The sequence below is a fragment of the Adiantum capillus-veneris genome, chromosome 14 (genome assembly GCF_014529385.1).
Source record: "Adiantum capillus-veneris isolate H3 chromosome 14, ASM1452938v2, whole genome shotgun sequence".
Classification (NCBI taxonomy): domain Eukaryota; kingdom Viridiplantae; phylum Streptophyta; class Polypodiopsida; order Polypodiales; family Pteridaceae; genus Adiantum; species Adiantum capillus-veneris.
The window spans coordinates 79278184-79290726 of record NC_140944.1 but is presented as its reverse complement, the minus strand read 5'-3'; positions in this window follow the sequence as shown (position 1 = coordinate 79290726).

Genomic DNA, 12543 nt, shown 5'->3' with positions numbered 1-12543 from the left:
TTTGTCATGATTAGGAATATTAAACCTATAGTAGTGTGACCAAGTGTGACCATTCTCCCCACTCAAGGCTGGTTTTTCCTTTTTTTCCATGTGTGAAAATATGAGCTACACTTCAAAAAACACAGTACAATTCATGAAAAATCATAAGCCCTTGGAGATTTGAAGGGCAAAGGTTTCCTTCAAAACTGAGTCCTACCATATGGTGAGCAAATATTTTCAAGCAAAGAAAAAATCAAGCAAGAAATCACACACACATACACACAGAGGGGGAGGAGGGAGATGCTTCCAATTAGATGAGTTAATATGAGGTCTTGTTGTTGTTGTGTGTGTGTGTGTGTGTGTGTGTGTGTGTGTGTCTGAGAGAGAGAGAGAGAGAGAGAGAGAGAGAGAGAGAGAAGGGGGGGAGGGGTGTGGAGAGGGGATGGTGATATGACAAATTCTTTGAAGGGTTCTCCATGACTCTCTCTCAAAGGAAACATGGCTAGCTTGAGAACTAAACTAGGTATGCGGTGTCACATAATCAAATCAGGTGCTCATGAGATCTAGAAAGGTTTCTTGCTCTCCTCAATGACATCAAGTGGACTTGCACCTCTTCTATGTGCAATTAAGATCATAGAAGATTTGCACTTCAGACACAAAACATCAACCGTGACATGAGACACTAGATATGATTGATATTGATCAAATTTCCATCATATGTACAAACATGCTTTACCTCAGTGCAATCACCCAAATTATCAAGATAGCCAAAGGAGATATGGGTGGATAACCATAATTTAAATAATAGTCTCATCAAATGTGGTAGATGACTATACTTTGCCACCCACCCTCCTACATCACCTTCTCGACAAAACAAGGGAACATTCTCATAGCGAGTAAGCTATGTCTTTTCCAAACAAAAATACACATGAGACATCAAGTACTTAATCAAAAATTTTGAGTTAAGAAACACCATGTCACAGTGGCACATGCCCATCAAGATTTGTATCCTCAATTCCTCCACGTCTCATAGAAATTTTAGAGAAGTCATGTCTCCATCTCTTTCTACTACTTGTATCCATCTATGCCAATTTGGATGGGTACACGCAATGAAAGATGACAAAGAAAGTAAAATTTCATCAGCACTAGATTTTTTTGTGTGAAAAGGACTACTAGCCATCTGTGGCAGCTTAGATGTATACAAGAAATTCTTTACTGGGAAAGGATGACATATGTCAATGCAACTCATTAAATAAGGTATACTTTGTAACTTTCACACACATCTACATGAACATGTGCGAGTTTGAATTGGTGCAAAATTAATGGCTGGAAAATGAGTTTGTGAGAGAATTTTGTTGCACAAGGGAAAAACCATCCATAATTAAAAGAAAGTATACATTCTATGCTTTAAAGGTGAGAACAATGATGAGGCCTTGATCTGCATATGTTGTGGAGGCAGCGAGAGCACATTACAATTGCACTAGACTCGCCAGTTGGCTTTGATGTGAAATAGCTTGGTGTTTTTTTGTTAACATCCTTTGTTTGATAGCATGAGTATCCAAATTATGGGCCTATATGGGTGCCCACCTTTGACATGGGCCATATTTAGTTATATTTCAACTTCTTGTAGCCATCCACACCATTGTGGATGGCTACAAGTAGGTTTCTAATGATAACCCATTACCATTTCTCATCAAGCACTTCTACCCACATGACATGGGTGTTTAGAATATCAACTATTTGTAGCCATCCACATCGTCACAGATGGCTACAGGTAGGATTACCGTGGAAATCCTTCTCCAATTAGGAAATGCTACCTTGCAAGGTCCAAGAATCAGCTCTTCCCAATGTACAATGCAATCCATCATGCACTTCTCAATCCCATCCTGCCCCTCTCCACCACAAATTGATGAGATCGATACCACTACTAGGCCTACTAAGAAGTGACTTGCGATAGATATTGTGAAAGATGAAAAAGCCTTGATTTCCTTTGTTGTTTCCCTTGTTGCTACTTGCAATTATTTTTATTCATGGCACATTTGTCTTCATATGGTGTAGTTGTCTCCATTGGTGTTTATTTGACCAGTTTTCTCTCTCCATTCTCTTGCCCTATAACGTTAATGTACCAGCCTACTTCTAGTAGCTCTAAATTTTGGTCACCCCTCCTTATCCTAACTTAATGTGCTTGATCAAACAACTTTGCAATAAGTTTGTCACACATGGCAACTACCTAGGATATTGGTGTGCATGGAAGGTAGAAAAAGTGTGAAGAGGGTGTAGGTCTACCACTTCTTGTGCATATCTACATTCCAAAAGAAGAAAGATCTACCCAGCAAGAGAAAGATCAAGAGAGAGAGGGGCATCCACCTCAATGCGTGGTGATCGTGGGTGACAAAAATGAAGTGCATATACCTTGTGGTTGTGATCTTTATCCTCCTAGGTTTGTTTCCATGCAAAGCAATACCCGAGAGGCCTGCAATTCATTAAACCAAGTGATCCACAAAAAACATAAACAATGAGAAACCAAATAGCAGTAGAGAAATGTATGAATCTAGTAGAATACAAACTTGTGGTCATGGAGAAGATTTTATAGCCACAGTGATCTAGAGATTATGGTTTTATAAAGAGATGTTCAAGGAAATGATGGTGAAAAGATGAGGTAGAAAGAGTTGTAAAGCCAAGTGAGGTGGAATTTGTGTGTGAGTGCCTTCACTCTTGTCATGATGAAGGCTCCATGTTATTGGTGGACAAAATCAACTTTGACAGAAAAATTTCCCAACCAATTATGCAAGTTCTTTTAGTATTTGTAGATGGCACTAAGGGGTGTATCATGTGTCCATGTTAATATGTAAGAACTTCACAGTCCTTGCACCATATTTCTTTATGGTCCACTTAGAGTACTATTGCCTTATGGCCAAACATCAATTGCTTGGACATTGAGAGAGAGAGATACAAAGAGAGAGGACATATTAGAGTTCAACTTTTCCAACAATGAAAGGGATACCACACGACTTTATTCTAGCACAATGACTTGAAGTTTCTCTTATATCAGCCCTTTATTAGATCTAGAATTTTGGCTTCAACATACACTAGATGTGTTCTTAAGTTCTTCAATCTTTTGTCTAATGCATCTATGTTTTCATTAACATGCATAGCAAGATAATATAATTTTGAGACTCATCATGAAAAGTCTCTAGCTCTATCTAGGTAGCACTAGCAGATGGAATATCATCCATGTAATGAGCAAAATTGTCTTCTAGAGAAGTTAAAATAATACCCAATAGTTTCTCATCCTTCCTCTGTAACTCCTCAGATAAGGCTTTGGTGACTACAGCCATTGTGCCTACTTTGTCCGTTGATAGGGGTTTGAAAATACTCCATAGATTTTTGCATGTCAAATAACCCTTTACTTTTATTTGCCAGGTAAAAAAGACAGTTGTATCAAATAGTTTGAAGCTTTTTCATACCTTAGGGTCCAAGGTCACATAACTTGGCCAATTCAATAGCTTAAGGGTGCATGCCCACCACAGGTACACACCCCTTGAGAAATCATATCTTTAATAGGGTCCGATGAAGCTTTGGAAAGGTTGGTTCAAGTAGATTTTGTCAATTCTATAAGTGGTGTCAAGAACTGCTATGGGTGCACACAGGTGCCGGGCAAAAGATTTAAGCTAGGATGTAGGGCTTGGGGGGCAGCCAAAGACTAGTGAAAATGATGTATAGTGTGGTTTTTTAGCCCAAGGAAGGGTCCAAAGAAGGGCAATTGACATGGTAGGTCTGAGTGTTTGAAGTGTTGTGTTAGTGCCCAGGACTATAGTGTTCAAAGCAGATGGGGATTTTATTGATGGGGAAAAAGAGAATTTCGTAAGATGTTTTATTCATGGGGGGTTTTTCTATTCCTTGACGGCTAGTCAAGGTAAGCCTACCACATGACGATGCTTATATCCCATATGGGATGGCAGAAGCATGGCAAGCAAGGTATAAATCCTAGGGTGGACACCCCATATGGATACAAGAGTAGAGGGAGATCCCTTTGAGCTCAATGGTGATAGTGATGGTGGCCCTCAAGTGGCATGGCTCATGCGAGGGTGATCATGACATGGAAGCTTTTCCTGGGGTCCATTCCCGCAGTCACTCCTGTCCAGTCATTTTAACTGATTATAAGGGGAGGTGTCCCATGGGTTGTCACAGTGTCATGACAATCAAATGAGGCTCCTTGAGGTGCTTCATCTACAACGTGAATTGGGGGAGCTTCCAAGGTATCACCAACCTATCCATTATGCTAAAAATGCAAGGCCAAGTGCATGTAAAGTGGCTAATAAGTCAAAATGAGAGGGCTATCTAGTATGCTAAAAATGCAAGGCCGTTACATGTAAAGTGAGTAATAAGTCAAAATGAGCTACTAATGGGTTGCACTAGCAAAAAGAAGACCCCTTTTTCTGTTTTTGGTTTTGGGTAGGTGTAAGACTCCATATAAGGGTCGTCTTTTGTAAAAAAAAGGGGTGGGGGGGGGTGCCAAGGGTTGTTGGAAGCCGTCGTTTGGAAGATAAGGCTTGGGGAGATCCTTTTGCTCGTGAAGAAGAAGAAATACAGGAGGAGTGTGCCTTGCACAACTTGTAAATAGGTTTATGAACGTGAATCTCGCTATTGCCGCCGTTTTTTGGGTCGGTTCCCCGCCCCCTTTCTTTTTCTACAGTGTGCTTTGCTTGGTGTTGTCAGTGTTGGTGTGGTTGAGGGAAACAAATCAAGGTCCATGTGTGCAGAGAGAGAGAGAGAGAGAGAGAGAGAGAGAGAGAGAGAGAGAGAGAGAGAGAAGTTGCTGTATACTAGCAGTCTGGAACGAGGGTTGTATGGATATTGAATGTGCTTGAGCTTCTTGTGAAGCATGTGTGTGAGTTGGTACACTAAGACGGGTGTGTGAAAGTGATTTTGAGTGTATTTTGAAGGTGAGTCACAGTGGATTGGGGTGTTTTGTGCATTATGGGCTATAGAGATGCATGTTGGTTGTGTTTTGGGTGTGTAACCCTTCCTCCTTTTTCTATCTTTTGGTGCCCCCAACGGAGGAATACACTAATTGCTCCTCGTTTTTAATGAAATTGTGATTAAAGATATGGAAGATTTTGGTGTCATTGGTGCTACCATGTAAAGTGAAGACTTGATTCAATGGTTTGGAAGCTGCATGGTGTGTATTGGGAGCATGATGATATGCTTAGTGATGCTTTTTTTAAGGTGTCCAATTTGCCTATGGATGCTTGGAGCCTGATGGAAGTATGTCAAGGGAAGCTTATGTGGATGGTTGGCTAGGTGCATGGATAAGGCACTATGGTAAGGTGTTGCAGGTAGATGGGCCTAACTAGTGCTAGGTGTTTGATCAAGGAGCTGGATGATAGTAGATAAACTAGGGGGTTCGGCAACCCGCTTGAGCAGAAGTGGCGGTGGCAAGTGTTAGGTTTTTTACATATGGTTCTTGGTTCAAAATTCTTTTTTTTGTGAGTTTCGTGTTGCATTTTTTTTAGGTCCAATAAACATGTGTGTGGTTGAACATAAATTTTCAATTCGGGGGTGGGCAATGTTGGTGCATGCAAACTTAGTCAATGATAGAAGTGGTGCCAAGTAGTTCTATGGGTTCACACAAGTGCTGGGCAGAAGGTTTAAATTGGAATGTAAGGCTTGGATAGGGCAAAGGCTGGTGAAAATGCATGTGTAATGTGTTAAGTCCAAGTTTCTAAAGTGTTGTGCTAGTAACCAAGAATGTAGTGCTCAATGTTCTCTAGACGTTGGTCTAGACGGCTCATCAAATGGAGCCACGATAAGCAAGATATGGTAGTTTGAATTTTGAGGTGTTTGCAGATCCTTGATTGGCAAGGAAAATAGGGGCCAAGACTCCAGAGCTCATGTCAGTAGATAGGAGGAATAATTTGAGTTGTGGAGCATGCTCCAGAGCTGACGTCAGTAGATAGGAGGAAGAGCTTGAGTTGTGGAGCATGCAAGTCTTCTAAGATCGTGAGTCAGAGCTCCATGGAGAAAGTTATGGCCATTTGAAGGCTTGTCGAGGGCCAGTTGTGTACCCACCTGATCCCATTGCATTCCATTTGGAGATTGTGGAGCCCCATCAAGACTCTTGAGGGTAGTGCACATCATGTGGGTTAGCAAGAATTGGCAGTTTCCCAATTGGAGTTCCAGGTGGCGAGTTATTCCAAGCTAAAATTTGGGGCATCTTTTCGGAGGAGAAGATGTGAGACGATTTTTTCCCTTTTAGCTACCTCAATTGGAGGGCTTTTCAATGTCCAAGTGTGGCAAGGTTTGGAAGTTTTGAAGTTGGAAAATCGAAGATACACTGTGCTGTGACAAACTCGGGATCTAAGCATCAGGCACCAAACTGCAGATGGTTAAATTCGATGGGAAGAAAAGAATTTTGTGATATATTTTTTTGGAGATAATGGGGGACTTTTTGAGCCCTTGAGAGCTAGCCAAGGGAAGCCTTCCATGTGGAAGGCTTATATCCCATATGGGATGGCACAGGCAATGCGAGAGGGGTATAAAGACTAGGGTGGGCACTCCATGTGGATAGAAATATAGAGAGAGATCCCCCTTAGCTCAATGGCTATGGAAATTTTCCGTGGGCGTGGCGCCCCTTGTGCTTCTTGCAGTGGTCAATGGTGACTTTGGGTGCTTTGTGGACCTTCTAGTGGCTCTTGGGTAGTGCCCATTACACGGGGGTAATGATGATGATGTGGCATCTCTATGTGGGGTCTGTTCCCACATCCACCCACGGTCATTCATTTTAATTGAGGATAATGGGAGGTCTCCTATGGGTATACATGGCATCATGACAACCAAATGAGGCTCCTTGAGGTGCTTCACATGCAAGTGAATTGGGGGAGATTTTGTATCACCAACATATCCAGTATGCTAAAAATGCAAGACCAAGTGCATGTAAAATGGGCTAAAAGTCAAAATGAGCTGCTAGGGCGGCAGGGGAGGGTTTGCCAAGGGCATTTGGAACCTGTTATTTGGAACCCAAGGCTTAATAAGACCCTTTTCAAAATGAATAAAAGGAGATGTAGGAGGAGTGTTCCATGCACACATTGTAAACATGTTTATGAGTGTGAATCTTGCCATTTCGCTCGTTTTTGGTGTGGGCTCCCTGTCCCCTTTCTTTTTCTCAAGTGTGCATTATTTGGTGTTGCTAGTGTTGGTGTGGTTGAAGGCCACCCCAAACCGAGGTACATGTGTGCAAAGTGTAAGTGTGTGTGTGTGTGTGTGTGTGTGTGTGTGTGTGTGTGTGTGTGTGTGTGTGTGTGTGTGTGTGTGTGTGTGTGTGTGTGTGTGTGTGTGTGTGTGTGTGTGTGTGTGTGTGTGTGTGTGTGTGTGTGTGTGTGAGAGAGAGAGAGAGAGAGAGAGAGAGGTTGGTGTATTTTTGTGATGTGGAACGAGGGTCATGTAGGTGTGCAATGTTCTTGAGCTTTCCATGAAGCATGTGTGTGAGTTGCTACACAAACATGGGTGTGTGCATGTGATTTGTGTGGATTTTGAAGATGAATCCAAGTGGATTGCGGTGTTGTGTGTATCCTTGGCTATAGAGAGGCATTTTGATTATGTTCCGGGTGTGTACCCCCTTTTCAATGTGAGGCCATCAAGGTTCAATGCTTGGTTGAATTCTCCAAAAACTGTTTTGAAGGTATTCAAAGTTTTGGGGCTTATAGGTTCCAACTTACCAAGAAGCAAGACGAAGGAAAGGGTAGGCTTTGAGGATTTAAATCAAGCCAAATTTTTAGCACCAAATAATCTTGAATCTGCAAAGGGAGGCCATGCATAAGGACTGCAACATCTCTTATGTGTCTCCTTAATTCCGCAAGCACCCAAGTTATTAGGAGAGGTCTTGTGCAAGTCGCAAGGTTTTGTGGTTTAGCAAAATATGACAACTCATCTTCTTCAGATATTTTCCCTCATCATTGGGCAATTGGAGATACACTTTACCATGGCATTTATAATAATTGATTGCAACAATTTCTCATGCTTCGTAAAGTTGGACAAATTTGGTTACTTATCCATCATCGACTAGATCAAGCATGTATGATAAGTCTTGAAATTTTTTCATGCATGGCATGTGATTCTCAACCGGCCAAGGGCAAAATTGTTGGTTGAGTGAGTTTTATCATCAAGAGTCTGCAATTATGCAAGATGATTTTAGAGTCAATCATGGCCTGACTACAAAATAGTCTCAATCAAAAGCATGGCTTCTCCTAGATAACTAAATAGAGTATGCTCACCAGCGGTTAAAATTTGATGTTAAGGCAGGTCCAAGTAGAAATGATTTAGACTCTCAAAAGGAGATCATAATTTTTCTTGTTTAGTTCCTAATTTTGTGGCATGGCTCCTAGATCAACAATAGAATCCTATGCAATTAGAAACGGTCATGGACAATTCATTGTCGGCAAGACAAATCCATTGGGATTGCATGGGTACATTTCAACATTATGGTACATGCCAACAGTATGCCAACATGCCAGTAGTATTGAGAAACCCAGATATGCTTTGTTTCTATAATTACAATAGATTTTTCAAAGTTTTTAATTGATCTATTACTTGACAAGGTCAAGAATCAAAAGGGTTAGTTTCCTTCAAACTTTGTTTAAGACGATATTGCCATAAGATGCAACACGGTCCTTCAGTTTTAACTAGGGAGCAAGGCTCCATATAGGGCTATTATAGTTTTGATATCTCCTCCTTGTACTACCTAGAGGAGGGGGTAAGTAGGGATTCTAGTAGCATGACTCCATGCATTAGATGCATAATCACTTCAAAGACATTTTAGCTTGCCAATGTGCAAGCAAGTAGGTACGTGAAGTACATTGAAAGCACAATCATGCTACCACATGTTTTGACTTTCAATGCCATGGACAATGGTTACAAAAAGAGGTAAGTATGCTACCTTTAAGTTTCAATTTTGAACTTATGCACTAGTGCAAGATTATCTACCTTGCCAACTTGACAAGCAAATGCTACTTTGGTTGAGTAGAGATTGACAACAAGATGAAATTTGATATCTAAGCTTCTTGAGCAATCTATTTCAAGATTGGGAAATCTAAGGATGATTAACAAGATGTACGCTTTGGCAAGGATGATTTTCTTTACAAAATCTTGACAAGGTTGACTCCTTTTTGTGCTTTCTAACATATGTGTGTCACCCGAGCACCTGCTAGCTATGAGAACTCACACTGCATTTTGCCTCATCTTTGTTTCTTAGAAGTTTCCAAAGTTTAGGATATGCTATTAGCATACCAGCTTCAAAAAACTTGGCATCATGTCTATCTGATTTTTTCGTGGAGGAGGTCGGTATGATCGAAGCCATGATGGAATCTAGGGTAATTCAATAGTTCTAAATTTCTCAGCATACATGGATATGAGCTAGATTCAAGCAACATTCACTCATCTCAAAGGGGCAAGAAGGTTAATAAATGTCAATTTATGCTTATTTTCTTTGTAATTTAACCTTCATTTGAGAAATATTTTTCTACTGTGAAAAGCAAAGTGCTTTGCAAGACTTCATGTGAAACACGTCTTCTCTTATGTCCCAAGGTACTATCCATTGACTTCACATCAAGGATAATGACACACATATTTGGAACGAAATGGATATAATCTCATAGTTTAAGTTTGGCAACAACACATTGTGATGTATGCATGCCCATGTAATCGTGCAAGGCACGTATAAGAGTAGCTCACCAGGTTGAGGTTGTCATTAAATCCAAGGGATAATCTATCTAATTTTTTGATATGCATGCATGGCATGCAAATGAGATGGATGCAAGCCACCCCATCATTGTATACATTGTTGGGTGCACTTTCATTGACGCCCCATTTTCCATAAATTTAATGTACATATAGGCCTGACACCCGATGTCAAAAGGGTGTGTGGGATTTCTTTTTGTGGGTTTTTTCGATTGCTTTAGCAAGCACATTGAGGTGGTCCAAGGCGGGGAACAAGAGAGGTGACCTCTCAACACCCCTCAAGGCTCCCTTGCTGCTCAATTGGGCCTGGAACAACCACAACCAACAACAAACCCAAAACCAAACAAGTGAAAGGGTACCACCTAGTTATGGGATGCGAACTAGGATGCAAGAGATATTTTTTCACAAACAAAAGAGTTTCAAACAAAACATACAAGAAATATCACACCAAGACACACACGAAATGGAGCAAGAGAGACCTAGAGCAAGGGCAGAGAGAGAGAGAGAGAGAACTGGAACTTGCATAATACCTCATTTGTAACTTGCAAATGGAGATGGTTTGTTTACAACACTATTGACGAGCACAAAGCGCGACAAGAACCCTGACGGCCTCAAAACGCGAGGACCTGATGCACACCAAGACGACCACGGTGAGAATGAACAGGGGGCACCACCTAGCTTTCAGTGGCTAGGATGTGGACAACACTGATTTGAAATAACACAAAATCTGCACACCGAGAGAGAGAGAGAGAGAGAGAGAGAGAAGTGATGAAAACCCCTCGGGGTGTGAGGGGAAAATTGATTTAATGAATTATTTACAGCAACCTTATCTTAGGCGAAGTGGCAACCATGGTGACAGAGGGAGATAGAGAGAGATAGTGAGCCTATAGTGCATTCTTTCAAGGTGACTCACAAACACAGAGATTTCTACTATCGTAAGTGTGTGGCAACCATTGGAGTCAAGGTGTAGACATGGCTTCTTCACATAGTGCTAATTCCCAAAATCGTACACTAAATCCTCTCTCTCTTGATGCAAGTGTTGCCAATCCCTCCCAACAAAATTCTACCAAGTGCTGACCCCCCGATAGTGACCTCTCAGTACCTTTTCATAGGTGTAGGTTGCATTAGGTTGGGGTAACCTGATCAGGTTTAGGGCCCTTATCAAGAGGGACAAAGCAAGGAGTTGGGTCCCAAATTGTTGACCCTTGCTTTGTCTTAAGAGCATTTAAAAAGGAAATCTCCTAGGTGGACCTTTGTGACCATCACCTAAAGAGAGGTGGCAATTTACAAATGGGGTTTTTTACAAAATTTTGGCTTGAAACTAGAAAATAATGAGAACCTACAGATATTACTACAAATAAGCATCGTGGACAAGATGCCAGCGATTTGCGGGCCTCGTTGGTGCATCGGTGTAGCACGTTCGCCAGTTTTGATGCCAGCGGGGCATGCCTTTGATGTCTTTCCTTGATTCGGTGTCGCCATCGTCGCGTGACTCATCTGCCTTTATTCTTTGGGCGTCAATGTTGATTCTTGGTTTCTTGTATTTTCTCTTGTGTGTGCATAATGGCGTGTGTATATTGTGTGTAGGCGTGCTACTGGATGTATGTGCATGTGTGTGTGTGTGTGTGTGTAGAGTGTGTGAGAGTGTTTGTGTAAGTATCAAGGGTATGTGCAGGTGGGAACGAGGGAGTGAGATGTTCAAACATATTTATATATATGATATATATTTATTTATTTATTTACATGCAGGATTACACAGAGATGGCGTGTAGGGACGAAGGGGGGAAGAGAGAGAGAGAGAGAGATAGATAGATAGAGATAGATAGTTCTATTATCGTCCTGGGAGGTCAAATATGACCTATGGGACCAAATGAACATGTCACGTGGTGTGAGTGGAGTTCATAAGTGACTCTCGATGCTCAAAAATGGTTGAAATGAGCGTCACAATAGAGAGTCCACATCGTGGTTGGGAGAGGAAGGTATGTGGGGAGAGATCATGGCTGAATATATGGGGAAAAGAAGACCTAATGTGGTCAAAAGCTGAGCACTCAAGTAGTGTGTGGTACTCACTCTCTCGCACTTGACGAGGGCATAAGGTGAAAAGTCGATGACACTCCTCGCCAGTGCCCCAACGTCCTGTCTCGCAGCGTAGAGAATGGGACCTAAGACGAATGGAGGCAATGGTGCGGATCGTACTCAACGGGATGGGCTCAAGGATGCAGGAATGGGTTCGGTTACCTCGTTCCGAGAAGAAGAGACATTTGTAGTTTGGGGCAACGTGTGTGGTGTAATGGCTGAAGCGAGAACCTGCGGATTTCTCCCAAGCCGTGATACATGCATTGGCATTGTAAGAAGGCCTCATTAACTTGGGAGTCAATCGACGCATCCTTGACCAAGTGACATGCATCCCATCTTCCAAACCATTTATTGATATCAAGCATCCACCCCGAAGTTAGTATTTTGCTCTTGCATGTCTTTTGAACCATTTGACTTGCTTCATATGCGATTCTAGGAAGTCGATGCAAAGGGCTACGTTGTGTCTTACGCATGTACTCCACAATCCTTTGCATGCCCAAGACCTCAATGGGAAGCAATCCGGACTCAAGAAGTAAGAGCATGTAGGGTGTTTGTGTCTTGACTTGGAGAAAGTTGGTGAGAAAACGCTTTTGGACATTCTCAAACTCTTTCCAAGTAGACTTCCCGATGCTTCCACCCCACACCTCCACTCCATAAAGAAGCACGGGTGTCACCAATGTGTCAAAGAGGTACTTTTTGAGAGCCCAACACTTGATCTCTCCTGCATTGCACATGTTCTCAAATGCATAATAG